Source organism: Suricata suricatta, chromosome 10, assembly GCF_006229205.1.
Source record: "Suricata suricatta isolate VVHF042 chromosome 10, meerkat_22Aug2017_6uvM2_HiC, whole genome shotgun sequence".
Lineage (NCBI taxonomy): Eukaryota > Metazoa > Chordata > Mammalia > Carnivora > Herpestidae > Suricata > Suricata suricatta.
Window position 1 is genome coordinate 96,632,338 of NC_043709.1, and position 14,687 is coordinate 96,647,024.

At 41.0% G+C, this 14,687-nt stretch overlaps 1 protein-coding gene and 1 pseudogene across 5 annotated transcripts in view; both read left to right on the forward strand.

The window, feature by feature from the left end:
- Positions 1-14,687, forward strand: part of CLEC4A (C-type lectin domain family 4 member A) — a 43,304-nt gene that overhangs the window by 7,034 nt on the left and 21,583 nt on the right. The window contains exon 1 of one of the 5 annotated variants that reach the window (XM_029954322.1): positions 12,246-12,267. The exons of 3 other annotated variants lie outside the window; for them this stretch is intronic. The gene's annotated coding sequence lies outside the window, so the exon portion shown is untranslated. Of the gene's footprint in view, positions 1-12,245; positions 12,268-13,439; positions 13,478-14,687 lie in introns of those variants that run through there. One more of the 5 variants, XM_029954320.1, reaches the window with a different exon arrangement.
- Positions 14,539-14,687, forward strand: part of LOC115305319 — a 4,747-nt pseudogene continuing 4,598 nt past the window's right edge.

Consider the following 14,687-nt stretch of genomic DNA (forward strand, 5'->3'; position numbering starts at 1 on the left):
TTGTAGATTTTGGATACTAGCCCTTTATCTGATATGTCATTTGCAACTATCTTTTCCCATTCTGTCGGTTGCCTATTAGTTTTTTTTTGATTGTTTCCTTTGCAGTGCAGAAGCTTTTTATCTTGATGAAGTCCCAAGAGTTCATTTTTGCTTTCATTTCCCTTGCCTTTCGGGATGTGTCAAGTAGGAAATTGCTGCGGTGGAGGTCTAGGAGGTTTTTTCCTACTTTCTCCTCGAGGATTTTGATGTTTCCTGTCTCACATTCAGGTCGTTCAGCCATTTTGAGTTTATTTTTGTGTATGGTGTAAGAAAGTGGTCTAGTTTTATTCTTCTGCATGGTGCCGTCCAGTTCTCCCAGCACCACCTGTTAAAGAGGCAGTCTTTTTTCCATCGCATACTCTTTCCTGCTTTGTCAAAAATTAATTGGCTGTACATTTGTGGGTCCAGTTCTGGGTTCTCTATTCTATTTCATTGGTCTAGGTGTCTGTTTTTGTGCCAATACCGTACTGTCTTGATGATGACAGCTTTGTAGTAGAGGCTAAAGTCTGGGATTGTGATGCCCCCCGTTTTGGTTTTCTTCTTCAATGTAACTTTGGCTAATCGGGGTCTTTTGGGGTTCCATACGAATTTGAGGATAGTTTGTTCTAGCTTTGAGAAGAATGCTGGTGCAGTTTTGATGGGGATTGCATTGAATGTGTAGATTGCTTTGGGTAGTAATGACATTTCCACAATGTTTATTCCTTCGATCCACGAACAGGGAATGTTTTTCCATTTCTTGGTGTCTTCCTCAATCTCTTTCATAAGTTTTCTATAGTTTTCATCATATAGGTCTTTTACATCCTTGGTTAGGTTTACTCCTAGGTATTTTATGGTTTTTCGTGCAATGTGAATGGGATCAGTTTCTTGATTTCTCTTTCTGTTACTTCATTTTTGGTGTATAGGAATACAACTAACTGATTTCTGTACATTGATTTTGTACCCTGCAACTTAACTGAATTCTTTGATCAGTTCTAGAAGGCTTCTGGTGGAGTCTGCCGGTTTTCCATGTAGAGTATCATGTCATCTGCGAAAAGTGAAAGTTTGACTTCTTCTTTGCCAATTCTGATGCCTTTTATTTCCTTTTGTTTTCTGATTGCTCATATTAGCTGTGGGCTTTTCATAAACTGCTTTTATAATGTTTAGGTAAGTTCCTTCTATTCCAACTTTCTCAAGGGTTTTTATTAAGAAAGGGCGCTGTATTTTGTTTAATGCCTTTTTTGCATCTATCGACAGGATCATATGGTTTTTATCTTTTCTTTTGTTAATGTGATGTATCACATTGATGGATTTGCGAATATTGAACCAGCCCTATAACCCTGGAATGAATCCCACTTTGATTATGATGGATCATTTTTTTATATGCTGTTGAATTTGATTTGCCAGTATCTTGCTGAGTATTTTTGCATCTGTATTCATTAAGGATATTGGTCTGTAGTTCTCTTTTTTTACTGGGTCTCTGTCTGGTTTGGGTATCAAGGTGATGCTGGCATCGTAGAATGAGTTTGGAAGTTTTCCTTCTATTTCTATTTTTTGGAATAGTTTGAGATGAGTGGGCATTAGCTCTGTTTTAAATGGCTGGTAGAATTCCCCTGGGAGCCATCTGGCCCTGGGCTCTTATTCATTGGGAGATTTTTGATAATGGATTCGATTTCTTCACTGGTTGTTGGACTATTCATGCTTTCTCTCTCTTCCTGTTTGAATTTTGGCAGTGCATGTGCATTTAGGAATTTGTCCATTTCTTCTGTGTTGTCCAGTTTGTTGGCATATAATTTTTCATAGTAATCTCTGATGATTGCTTGTATTTCTAAGGGTTTGGTTGTAATATATTCTTTTTCATTCATAATTTTGTCTATCTGGGTGCTCTCTCTTTTCTATCTAAGGAGCCTAGCTAGAGGTATATCAGTTTTGTTTATTCCTTCAAAGAACAAACTCTTGGTTTCATTGATCTGCTCAACTGTTTTTTTGGATTCCATATTGTTTATCTGTTCTGATCTTTATTATTTCTGTTCTTCTGCTGGGTTTGGGGTGCTCTTACTGCTTCCCTTCTAGTTCCAGTAGGTGCTGTTAGATTTTGAGTTTGTGCTTTTTCTAGTTTGTTGAAATAGGCCTGGATTGCAATATACTTTCCTTTAGGACTGCTTTCACTGCGTCGCACAGATTTTGGAGTGTTGTATTTTCATTTTCATTTGTTTCCATATTTTTTAAAATTTCTTCTCTAATTGTCTGATTAGTCCAATCATTCTTTAGTAGGGTGGTTTTTTAACCTCCACATTTTTGGAGGTTTTCCAGACTTTTTCCTATGGTTAATTTCAAGTTTCATAGCATTGTGATCTGAAAGTGTGCATGGTATGATCTCTATTTGTTTATACTTATAGAGGGTTGCTTTATGCCCCAGCATGTGCTCTATCTTGGAGAATGTGTCATGTGCACTGGAAAAGAAAGTGAATTTCCTAACTTCAGGATACAGAGTTCTAAACATATCTATCAATTCCTTCTGTTCCAATGTGTCGTTCAGGTCCATTGTTTCTTTAGTGATTTTCTGTTTGGTTGATGTATCCATTGTTGTCAGTAGAGTATCCCCTGCAATTAGCACATTCTTATCAATAAGAATGTTTCTGTCTGTGATTAATTGTTTTACATATTTGGGTGCTCCTGAATTTGGGGTATAGACATTTATAATTGTTAACTCTTTGTGATGGAGAGACTCTATAATTACTATATAATGTTTTTCTTCATTTCCTGTTACTGCCTTTACTTTAAAGTCCAGTTTGTCCGATATAAGTATGGCTACTCCGGCTTTCTTTTGGCTTCCATTCGCATGATAGATATTTCTCCATCCCTTTACTTTCAACCTGAAGGTATCTTCAGGTCTAAAATGAAACTCTTGTAGACAGAAAATAGATGGATTTTTTTTTTTTTATTCATTCTGCTACCCTGTGTCATTTGGTCAGTCCTTTTACATTCAATGTTATTATTGAAAAATGTGGGTTTAGATTCATTGTATTCTACATAGAATTCATGTTTGTAGTGGTGTCTCTGGCACCTTGTATTCTTTGCAACATTTCCTTAGGATTTCTTGTAGGGCTGGTTTGGTGGTGATGAATTCTCTCAATTTATGTTTATTTGGGAACAGCTTTATCTCTCCTATTTTGAATGACAGGCTTGCTGGATCAAGGATTCTTGGCTACATGTTTTTTCTGTTCATCACATTGAAGATTTCCTGCCATTCCTGCCTGGCCTGCCAAGTTTCATTAGATAGGTCTGTAACCACTCTGATAGGTTTCCCTTTGTACGTGAGAGCCCTTTTCTCCCTAGCTGCTTTCAGAATTCTCTCTTTATCCTTATATGTTGCTAGTTTCACTATGATATGTCATGCCGAAGTTCGATTCAAATTATGTCTTAAGGGGGTTCTTTGTGCCTCTTGAATTTGAATGTCTATTTCTTTCCCCAGATTTGGGAAATCTCAGTTATAATTTGGTTTAGTATCCCTTCAGGACCTTTCTCTCTTTTTTCCTTTTTAGGAATTCCTATGATACGGATGTTGTTCCGTTTGATTATATCACTCAGGTCTCGAATTCTCCTTTCCTGCTCCTAGATCAATTTATCTTTCTTTTTCTCATCTTCCTCTTTTGCTATAACTGTGTCTCTAACTCACCTATTCTTCTCTCTGCCTCTTCAATCCCTGAGGTGGCTGCCTCCATTTTATTTTATTTTATTTTATTTTTTTAATGTTTTATTTATTTTTGATACAGAGAGAGACAGAGCATGAGAGGGGGAGAGGCAGAGAGAGAAGGAGACAGAACCGGAAGCAGGCTCCAGGCTCTGAGCTAGCTGTCAGCACAGAGCCTGACACGGGGCTTGAACCCACGAACGTGAGATCTGACCTGAGCTGAAGCCAGAGACTTAACCGACTGAGCCACCCAGGCGCCCTTCCATTTTATTATTCACCTCATTTATAGCCTTTTTTTAAAAACTCGTCACACCTATTTTCAAAGTTCCTAGTCATTGTCTCAGTTGCTTCTCTGATGCTTTTTTCAACCCCAGCGATTAATTTTATGACAAGTTTTTAAAATTCTTGTTTAGGTATGTTGTTTAGATCTGTTTTGAGCAGTTCTCTGGCTGTGACTTCTTCCTGGAGATTCTTCAGGGGAGAGTTCCTTTGTTTTGTCATTTTGGCTAGTTTTCTGTCTCTTGTCAGTTTAAAAAAGCTCATTGTGCATTTGTTAGTATTTCTCTGTTAAAGGAGGCTAATTGACTGTCCAGGGCCTGTTGTTTCAGGAAGTGTCCTTTTAATGGTGTCTCTCAGTTTCTCTTGTGCCTTTGAATATTTTATTTCCCTACTCAGTGACATTTGGGACTCGCCATCATGTGCACTTTGGCTTGTTTCTTGGGTAGCCCTGTGAAAGAAAACAGACAGACAAACACAGAGGGAACAGGAGCACACAAACGCACAGACAAATCAAACAAACAAACAAACAGACAAATTAAAAGGGAGAAAGGAAGAAAATGCAGAGGAAAGAGAAGAAAAGAAGGAAAAAAAAATAAAGGGGGGCAGAGACAACAAAGGACAATGGGCAGTCTAAAAGTGTATAACCAGTTGAGGGGAGAGATAAGGATGAGATATGGGAGAATATATCTGGATGGCAAAAGGAAGGAAAAAAAGGGGTAGAAAGGAAAAAGGAAAATAAGGAGTAAAATTTAAAAAATTAAAAAGTAAAAAAGGTAATGATAATAAGGGATACATACAATAAAGGAAAAAAGCAGCAGCTCCCTCTTGAGGATAGGCATGGTTTGGTGTAATAGGTCCCGGGGGCTGCTCTCGGAGGCCCCACTGTGGTGGTTTCAGAGGATAAATGGCTGCACCCCAAGCTCTGCTGGAACTAATTGCTGCAGGCCACACTTATGAGTCCAACCTCCTTGTGCTGCAGCTGAGCCAAGCTGTATATTTCAGGCCCTCCTCCCTTCAAAATCCAAGTCCGTGCACTTTTGTACTACCACAGATGAGATGTACTTGCTTTGGCAGCTGGCTTCTTAGCCGGGATCTCGTGGGGGAGGGAGTAGTTTCTCTAGGCGCTGGCAGGGATTTGTGCTGCCACTGCCGGAGGCGAGGTGCGCTGCAGGAGGCGATGTGCATGCCAACTCCCAGCCCCCAGCCAGTTCGTGATCATGTAGGGGGAGGGATTAGTTTCTCTTGATGCTGGCCTGGATTTGCGCTGCCCCTGCCTGAGGTGCTGGGCACTGCCGGAAATGAGCTGCGCGCTCCTGCAGCTGAAGGCTGAAGTGTGCGTGCCCGGGGCTGCAGCCGTCGGCTCCCTGCCGGGATGGTGCAGGGGTGGAGGCTGTTTTTTCCCTTGTGCCACCCGGGTTCTGGATTCGCACTGCCCAGCAGTTATATATGGAGTGAGAGTTTTTCTCTCCATGCTGGGTTAAATGTTTTTTTTATCTCTTCTCTAGAGATAGTACTATCAGTGTATTCAGTTTCTCTTTCTCTTCCCTTTGTCTCTCAGGGGCTCCTCACACTTTCCCTGTGTTGGGCTGGGGCTCCCACCTCCCCTGCCCTTCTCGGGCTGGCCCGTTTTCCAATCTCCCCAGTTCTCACTTACTTACTCAGGCATCTTTGAGGTTGTCTTCTTTCTGGAGTCTGTATTTTCTCCTCCCACTCTTGCAGATGAGAGTAATGACCTTTTCATTTCGATATATGGGGCAGACGAAGTTTACAGAGCTCCCTTTCTCTCTGCCATCTTGGCTCCTCCTCAGGATTATAGTTTTTTGCATCTGTATATTTTATGGATATTGGCCTGTGGTTCCCTTTTTTTGTTGAGTCTTTGTCTGGTTTAGGAATCAAGGTGATATTTGCTTCGTACAATGAGTCCAGAAGTCTTCCTTCCATTTCCATTTTTGGAATAACTTGAGAAGGATCGGTGTTAACTCTGATTTAAGTGTCTGGTAGAACTCACCTGGGAATCCTTCCGGCCCTGGGCTTTTATTCATTGGGAGATTTTTGATAACTGATTCAATTTCTTCACTGGTTATGGATCTGTTCAGATTTTCTATCGCTTCTTGTTTGCATTTTTGTAGTGCATGTGTGTTTAGGAATTTGTCCATTTCTCATAGTTTGTCTAGTTTGTTGGCATATAATTTTTCATAGTAATCTCTGATGATTGCTTGTATTTCTGAGAGATCAGTTGTAATAGATCCATTTTCATTCATGATTTTGTCTATTTGGGTGTTCTCTCTTTTCTTTCTGAGGAGCCTTGCTAGAGGTTTATCAGTTCTGTTCATTTTTTCAAATAACCAACTCTTTGTTTCATTGATTTTTTCAACTGCTTTTTTGGATTCCATATTGTTTATTTCTGCCCTGATGTTTATTATTTCTCTTGTTCTGCTGGGTTTGAGGTGTTCTTGCTGCTCCCTTTCTAGTTTCCTTAAGTGCTCTGTTAGATTTTGAGTTTGTGCTTTTTCTAGTTTGTTTAAATAGGCCTGGATTGCAATATACTTTCCTTTTAGGACTGCCTTTGCTGCATCCAGAGAGTTTGGATTGTTGTATTTTTGTTTTCATTTGTTTCCATATATTTTTTAATTTCCTCTCCAAATGCCTGATTTGCCCAATCATTCTTCCGTAAGGTGGTTTTTAACTTCCACATTTTTGGAAGTTTTCCAGACTTTTTCCTATGGTTGATTTCAAGTTTCATAGCATTGTGATCTAAAAGTGTACATGGTATGATTTCAATTTGTTTGCATTTATGGAGGGCTGTTTTATGACCCAGTATGTGATCAATCTTCGAGAATGTGCCATGCTCACTTGAGAGGAAACTGAATTCCCTAGCTTCAGGATGCAGAGTTCTATATAGAATTAATATCTATTAATTCCATCTGTTCCAGTGTGTCATTCATGTCCATTGTTTCTTTAGTGATTTTCTGTCTGGTTGACCTATCCATTGTTTTCAGTGGAGTTTAATAGTCCCCTGCAATTAGCACTTTCTTATCGATAAGATTGTTTCTATTTGTGATTGTTTCATGTATTCAGTGCTCCCAAATTCAGCGCATAGATGTTTATAATTGTTAGCTCTTCCTGATGTAGAGATCCTGTAATTATTATATAATGTTACAGTTCTAAGGTGAGTCTCTTGTAGACAGAAAATAGATGGATTTTGGTTTTTTATCCATTCTGCTACCCTATGTCGTTTGATTGGAGCATCCAGTCCATTTACATTCAGTGTTATTATTGAAAAATGTGGGTTTAGATTCATTGTGTTCTCTGTAGAGTTCATGTTTGTAGTGATATCTCTGGTGTCTTATATTTGCTACCTTTTTCTCTTAGAGTCCTTTTTAGGATTTCTTGTAGGGCTGGTTTGGTGGTGATGAATTCTCTCAATTTCTGTTTATGGGAACAGCTTTATCTCTCCTTCTATTTTGAATGACAGGCTCTCTGGATAAAGGATTCTTGGCTGCATGTTTTTTTCTGTTCATCACATTGAAGATTTCCTGCCATTCCTGCCTGGCCTGCCAAGTTTCATTAGATAGGTCTGTAACCACTCTGATAGGTTTCCCTTTGTACGTGAGGGCCTTTTTCTCCCTAGCTGCTTCCAGAATTCTCTCTTTATCCTTATATGTTGCTAGTTTCACTATGATATGTAATGCCAAAGTTTGTTTCAGGTTATGTCTTAGGGGGGAGTTCGATATGCCTCTTGAACTTCAGTGTCTTTCTCTTTCCCCAGATTGGTGAAATTTTCATCTATAATTTGGTTAAGCACCCCTTTAGTACCTTTTCCTCTTTCTTCCTCTTCAGGAACCTTGATGATACAGATATTGTTCCATTTGATTGTATTACTCAGGTCTCGAATTCTCCTTTCCTGCTCCTGTATCAATTTCTCTCTTTTTTCTCATCTTCCTCTTTTGCTATAACTGTGTCTTCTAATTCACCTATTCTCCTCTTTCTTCTTCAATCTGTGCAGTGGCAGCCTTTATTTTATTATTCACCTCATTATAGCCTTTTGAAGGTCCCTTGTCTGTGTAGCAATAGCTTCTCTGATGGTTCTTTCAACCCCAGTGATTAATTTTATGACAGTTGTTCTAAATTCTTCTTCGGTTATGTTGTTAGGTCTGTTTTGAGTAGTTCTGTGGCTGTGATTTCTTCCTGGAATTTCTTTAGAGTAGAGTTCTTTCATTTCATCATTTTGGCTATTCTGTCTTGTCATTTTTAAAAGATTGTTATGCACTTTGCACCTGTTAGTATTGCTGTATCAAAGGAGGCTTTTTGTCTAGGGCCTGTCGTTTCAGGAGATGTCCCTTTAATTGTGTCTCTCGGTTTCTCTTGTTATGCCTATAATTAATATATTTCCTTACTCAGTGATATATAGGACTTTCCACTACATGTGCTTTGGCTTGTTTCTTGGGTAGCCCTGAAAAGGAAAACAGACAGACAAATACACAGGGAACACAAGCACGCAAACGCACTGACAGATCAAGTAAACAAGCAAACCAAATGGGAAAGGAAAAAAAGGAGTGGGAAAGAAAAGAGAGGACAGGAAAGGAGGGAAAAAAAAAGCCGGGGGGACAGAGACATCCAAAGATTAAGGACAGTCTGAGAGCATAAAAGCTGTGGAGGGGAGAGTTAAGAATGAGATAAGGGTAAAATATCTGGATAATAAGAGTTGATCTAATCACAACAGTGCATAAATATTGGTCTTTCCTAGACTCTAGGGGGGAAAGGTAGAAAAGGAGGAAATAGGAAAATAGCAAAAACAAGGGAAAAATTATAAAAATAAAAAAATAATAGGAAAAGAAAAACATTGAAAAAAGTAAAAATAGTAAGAAAAGAAGAATCCAGCTCTCTTGCATGGATGGGCGTGGTCTGATGTAGGGTGGGGGGGGGGTCGCAGGGCCTGGTCTCTGAGGACCCACCTTAGTGGATGCAGGGAGAAGAATGGCGGTGCTGCAAGCTCCTCTCAGACCACGTGTTGCCAGCCACTCTCTTGAGTCCAACGTCCCCGTGCCATGGGCGGGTTAAATCATTTCGGTTTTCTAAGTTCTGCCAGGTTTCTAAATCCTAGTCCACACACTTTAATGCTTCCACCACTGTTAAAATGATCTCCGGCAGCTGGGCGGCTTTCTGGCTGGGACTGCACAGGGGAATTGGGGAGCCAGCCCTTCCCTGGCTCCACCTGAGGTCAGCAGGCTGCCGGGCCCACCGGAGAACAAGCCCGCTGAGGGGGGTCGGATTTCTCTCCCCACGCCCAGCAGCCACACGTGAAAGTTTGTTTCTCCACTGCACCACGGGCTGAGGGCTCGTTTCAGCCTCTCCTCTTCCCCTCAGCTCTGAGCCGCCCTACGCTTCCGTCCCACGCAGAGTCCTGCACAGCCGCTTCTTAATTTGTTGTGACTATTTCTTAGTTCCTTGATCTCTGCAGCAATAGATTCTCTGTTGTCTTCTGTGCTTTTTTCAAGCCAAGCAATTAATCTTATGACTATTATTCTAAATTCTTGCTCAGATAGATTGTTTATATTTGTTTTGAGCAATTCTCTATCTGTCATTTCTTCCTGGAATTTCTTTTGAGGAGAATTCTTCCATTTCATTATTTTGGCTAGTTTTCTGTCTTTTACATGTTTTCATAGGTTGTTATGTCCTGCGGCTGTGAGCGCTAATATATTAAAAAGGGATCACACACTGTCCAGGGCCTGGCCCTTCAGGAGGAGTTTTTGGAGTGTGCTGTGTGTTGTTTGTTGTTGTGACTCTGGTTGCTTTATCTTCCGTCTCATTGTGGTGGTTTGGACCCTCCACCAGGTATACTTTGATTTGTTCATTGAAGTAATCCTGGAAAAAATTTAGAAAGGCAGGGCTGGTGGAAGACACCTTACCCCATACAAAGAGAGAAATGACAGGGGTGGAGATAATGAAAAGAAAAAAGAAATGACCAGGCGGAGGATCAGAGGAGCTATATGGCTTTATAGAGAAAAAAATAAATAAGGAGGTACAGAAGAGGTGTAAAAAGAATAGCCTAAAAATGTCTGCTTAAACAAACCAACAACCAGAATAGTGACTGGAGAAGGAAAGAAATAAGAGGAAGAAAAGGAAGAGAAAAACATATATATATATATGGAATTGACCAAGAAGCAAATCAGAAAATGCAAAACTGTTAGACTAATATCTAATGGTGCCTTGGAATGAGTGACTGCCCTGGTCTGATTTGGTCAGGGTCCATCTTGCTCTGATAGATACGCAGTGCTGTCTGCCCATAAGACTTTTCTCATTTCAGATACCAGTCACAAGTTTGGGGGTTTCTGGGCCTTCCCTTACTTCTTATCAACTTGCTACAGATTTGGGGGTTCCCATGACTCTCTCAGGTTTGATAAGAAGACTGTCACTGGACTCAGAAGACTGCCAGCTATACTAACAGTTTTATTATAGCAAAAGGATACAAATCAGGACTATCCAAAGGGAGAAATGCGTGGGGTGAGATCTGAGAGGGTCCCACGTGTGAAGCTTTCATTGTCCCTGTGGATATGTCACCTTCCTGGCACATTAGTATGTGACAGTGCACATAGTATTGCCCGCCAGAGGAGCTCCCCTGAACTTTGGTGCTCAGAGTTTTATTGGCATTTGTTACACAGGCATGCTTGGCTGTGTCTTTTGCCATGAGGCTGAAATCAAATCTCCATCTTTCTCCTGGCTGGACTGGTATCTCATGGCTCAAAGCCTTAACCCTCTCATCCTATGTTTTTTTTCTGGCTTGGTCAGTCCCTTTCTTGCATCATCTGGTAAGCACAAACTAGGGACTCACTAAGTGTCTTCATTAGCATAAAGTGTCAGGGTTCCTCATGCATAACAAAGACATTCATATTAACAGAGGAAATTCTGAGGATTTAGAGGTTACCTCCTAGGAACTGGGTACAAACGTCAGCCAAATTCTTAATTATACAGATATTTAAACTATAATATGATGCAACATGCAGAGAATGAATTAACAAGTATAGTTACAACATTACCTTCTTCAGAGTTGTGGAACCCCTGGGGCACCCAGGTGGCTCAGTCAGCTCCGTGCAGGTCATGATCTCCCAGCTTGTGGGTCTGAGCCCCACGTCAGGCTCTGTGCTGACAGCTCAGAACCTGGAGCCTGCTTCGGATTCAGTGTCTCCCTTTCTGCTTCTTGCCTGCTCACATGCTCTCTTTCTCTCAAAAATAAACGTTACAAAAATTATTTTAAAAAGTTGTGGAATCTCATGATAGATCCTGTACCACACACGACATGCAACCAACACTAATCTCATGATAGTAATAAAGCTATTTTACTTAACATTAAAATTTTTTTTAATTATATAGTTTATTACCAAGTTGGTTTCCATATAATACCCAGTGCTCTTCCCCACAAGTGCCCCTCTCCATGACCCTCACCCCCCTTCCCCTTTCCCCCTCCCTCTTCAGCCCTCAGTTTGTGCTCAGCATTCAAAAGTCTCTCATGATTTGCCTCACTCCCTCTCCCCAGCTCTTTTCCCCCCCTTTCGCATTCCCATGGTCTCCTATTAGGTTTCTCCTGTTAGACCTGTGAGTGAAAACATGTGGTATCTGTCCTTCTCTGCCTGACTTATTTTGCTTGGCATGACTCCCTCTAGGTCCATCCATTTTGCTACAAATGGCCAGATTTCATTCTTTCTCATTACCATGCAGTATTCCACTGTGTGTGTGTATATATATATAATATATGTATTATATATATATAATATATATACACCACATCTTCTTGATCCACTCATCAGGTGATGGACATTTAGGCTCTTTCCATGACTTGGCTATTGCTGAAAGTGCTGCTATGAACATTGGGGTACATGTGCCCCTATACATCACCACTTCTGTATCCCTTGGGTAGATCCCCAGCAGTGATATTGCTGGGTCATATGGGAGTTCTACTGATAGTTTTTTGAGGAACCTCCACACTGTTTTCCAGAGTGGCTGTACCAGTTTACATTCCCACCAACAGTGTAGGAGGGTGCCCTTTTCTCTACATCCTCACCAGCGTCTACAGTCTCTTGATTTGTTCATGTTAGCCACTTTGACTGGTGTGAGGTGGTATCTCAGTGTGGTTTTGATTTGTATTTCCCTGATGCTGAGTGACACTGAGCATCATTTCATGTGCCTCTAGGCCATCCGGATGTCCTCTTTGGAGAAGTGTCTGTTCAAGTCTTCTGCCCATTTCTTCACTGGATTATTCATTTTTTTGGGTGTGGAGTTTGGTGAGTTCCTTGTAGATTTTGGATACTAGCCCTTTATCTGATTTGCCATTTGCAACTATCTTTTCACATTCTGTCGGTTGCCTATTAGTTTTTTTTTATTATTTCCTTTGCAGTGCAGAGGCTTTTTTTATCTTGATGATAGTTCATTTTTCTTCTTGATTCCTTTGCCTTTGGGGATGTGTCAAGTAGGAGATTGCTGTGATTGAAGTCAAGGAGGCTCTTTCCTGCTTTCTCCTGTAGGATTTTGATGGTTTCCTGTCTCACATTCAGGTCCTTTATCCATTTTGAGTTTATTTTTGTGAATGGTGTAAGAAAGTGGTCTAGTTTCATTCTTCTGCATGCTACTGTCCAGTTCTCCCAGCACCATGTGCTAGAGGCTGTCTTTTTTCCATTGGATACTCTTTCCAGCTTTGTCAAAGATTAATTGGCCATACACTTGTGGGTCCAGTTCTGGGCTCTCTATTCTATTCCATTGGTCTATGTGTCTGTTTTTGTGCCAATACCGTACTGTCTTGTTGATGACAGCTTTGTAGTAAAGGCTAAAGTCTGGGATTGTGATGCTTCCTGTTTTGGTTTTCTTCTTTAATATTACTTTGGCTATTTGGGGTTTTTTTGTTTCCATACGAATTTGAGGATAGCTTGTTCTAGCTTTGAGAAGAATGCTGGTGCAATCTTGATGGGGATTGCATTGAATGTGTAGATTGCTTTGCGTAATAATGCCATTTTAACAATGTTTATTTTTCTGATCCATGAGTCATTAACATTTTAAATATCTATACATAGATGTTCCAGTGCCCTAGAGAATCCTTTTTAAATATCACTTGGAGTGTTGTGCCCCATTTTAGAGATCGCTGCTCTAGAGATCCCTTGGCTAAATTGTTTAAAGAGTGTTAGGGGTGCCTGGGTGGCTCAGTTGGTTAAATGTCTTACTTTGGCTTAGGTCATTGCAGGGGACCAGCCCACGCACCAGAGTCTAAGGGTCCCTGAGTAGGGGGTTGGTGTCGGTGAAATATCTACAAGAAAGAACACAGACAACATGAATGGTGGAAGAGACCACACTTTACTGTGAAACTTGGTGTCTTATATACCATAGGTGATTACACCTTTTTTAAAATGATTATATTGTTTGTAACTTCTTAGGAATCTCATGCTTCAGAAAAGATCATTGTTTTCACGGAAGAAAGAACAGAAAATCAAAGACAGGAATGAGGTACAATACAGAAGATCAAAAAAACATAATTTATCACTCAAAATACATCAGTGGGGGTCTTATTTTGTGTATATAGTGTAATATTAACTGAAGCTTATGATAAGGCTATTTTTCTTTAAACGTTCAACCAATAGTCTGTGAGTAAGGTGCCTCTAACTAGGGAGGAAGTTTCAATCAGAAAATCTGCCCATTTACTGAAACCACAATTACCAAGAGGCATGAATAATAGGAGAACTAACCCCAGTCTCTGATCCATTTAGGTCAAGCAGTCAAGCGCACACATTTTCAAGTAGGGGGAAGCAGGGTCCCAAAGGCCACACAGCACTGCACCCCAGTCTCCCAGGACCTATGTTCTTATTGTCCTGATCCTCAAATGGGGGGAGGGCCAACCGTTATCCAGGGTACGCCTTCCTAGAAAAAGCTAGGGACTTTGCGATTACATACGCTCCCCTGGAGGCTTTGCCGTCACAGTAGAATCACCTCCACAGGCTTTTTGGCTGGATGGGCCCCAACAGGTCATGATCTCATAATTCATGAGTTTCAGCCCCGTGTAGGCTCTGCTCCCAGCACAGATCCTGTATCCCTCTCTCTCTGCCTCTCCCCCACTCCTATGTCTGTCTCTCTCAAAAATAAACATTAAAACATTTTATTAAAAAAGGATGCTGTATTTTGTCAAATGCTTTTTCTGCATCTATTGACAGGATCATATGTTTTTTTTTTATCTTTTCTTTTTTTGTTAATGTGATGTATCACATTGATGGATTTGCAAATATTGAACCAGCCCTGTAACCCAGGAATGAACCCCACTTGATCATGATGGGTAATTCTTTTTATGTGCTGTTGAATTCGATTTGCTGGTGTCTTGTTGAGAGGATCTACCCAAGGGATACAGAAGTGCTGATGCCTAGGGGCACATGTACCCTAATGTTCATAGCAGCACTTTCCACCATAGCCAAATCATGGAAAGAGCCTAGCCTAAATGTCCATCACCTGATGAATGGATAAAGAAGATGTGGTTTGAAACAATTTTAAGATGGCGGTGGGCGGCTGCACGGAAAACAATGGGGCCAGGGCGGCGGGACAGGGCGAAGCCTGAGGTGGGCAGCAAGCGCCTGCCCGGGTCGGGCCCACCGGGCCGGAGGAAGAACCCCCGCCGCATGCGAGGCCGCTCCACTGCCGTCGGGGCCATGGCGAGGCCGTAGGGCGGCTG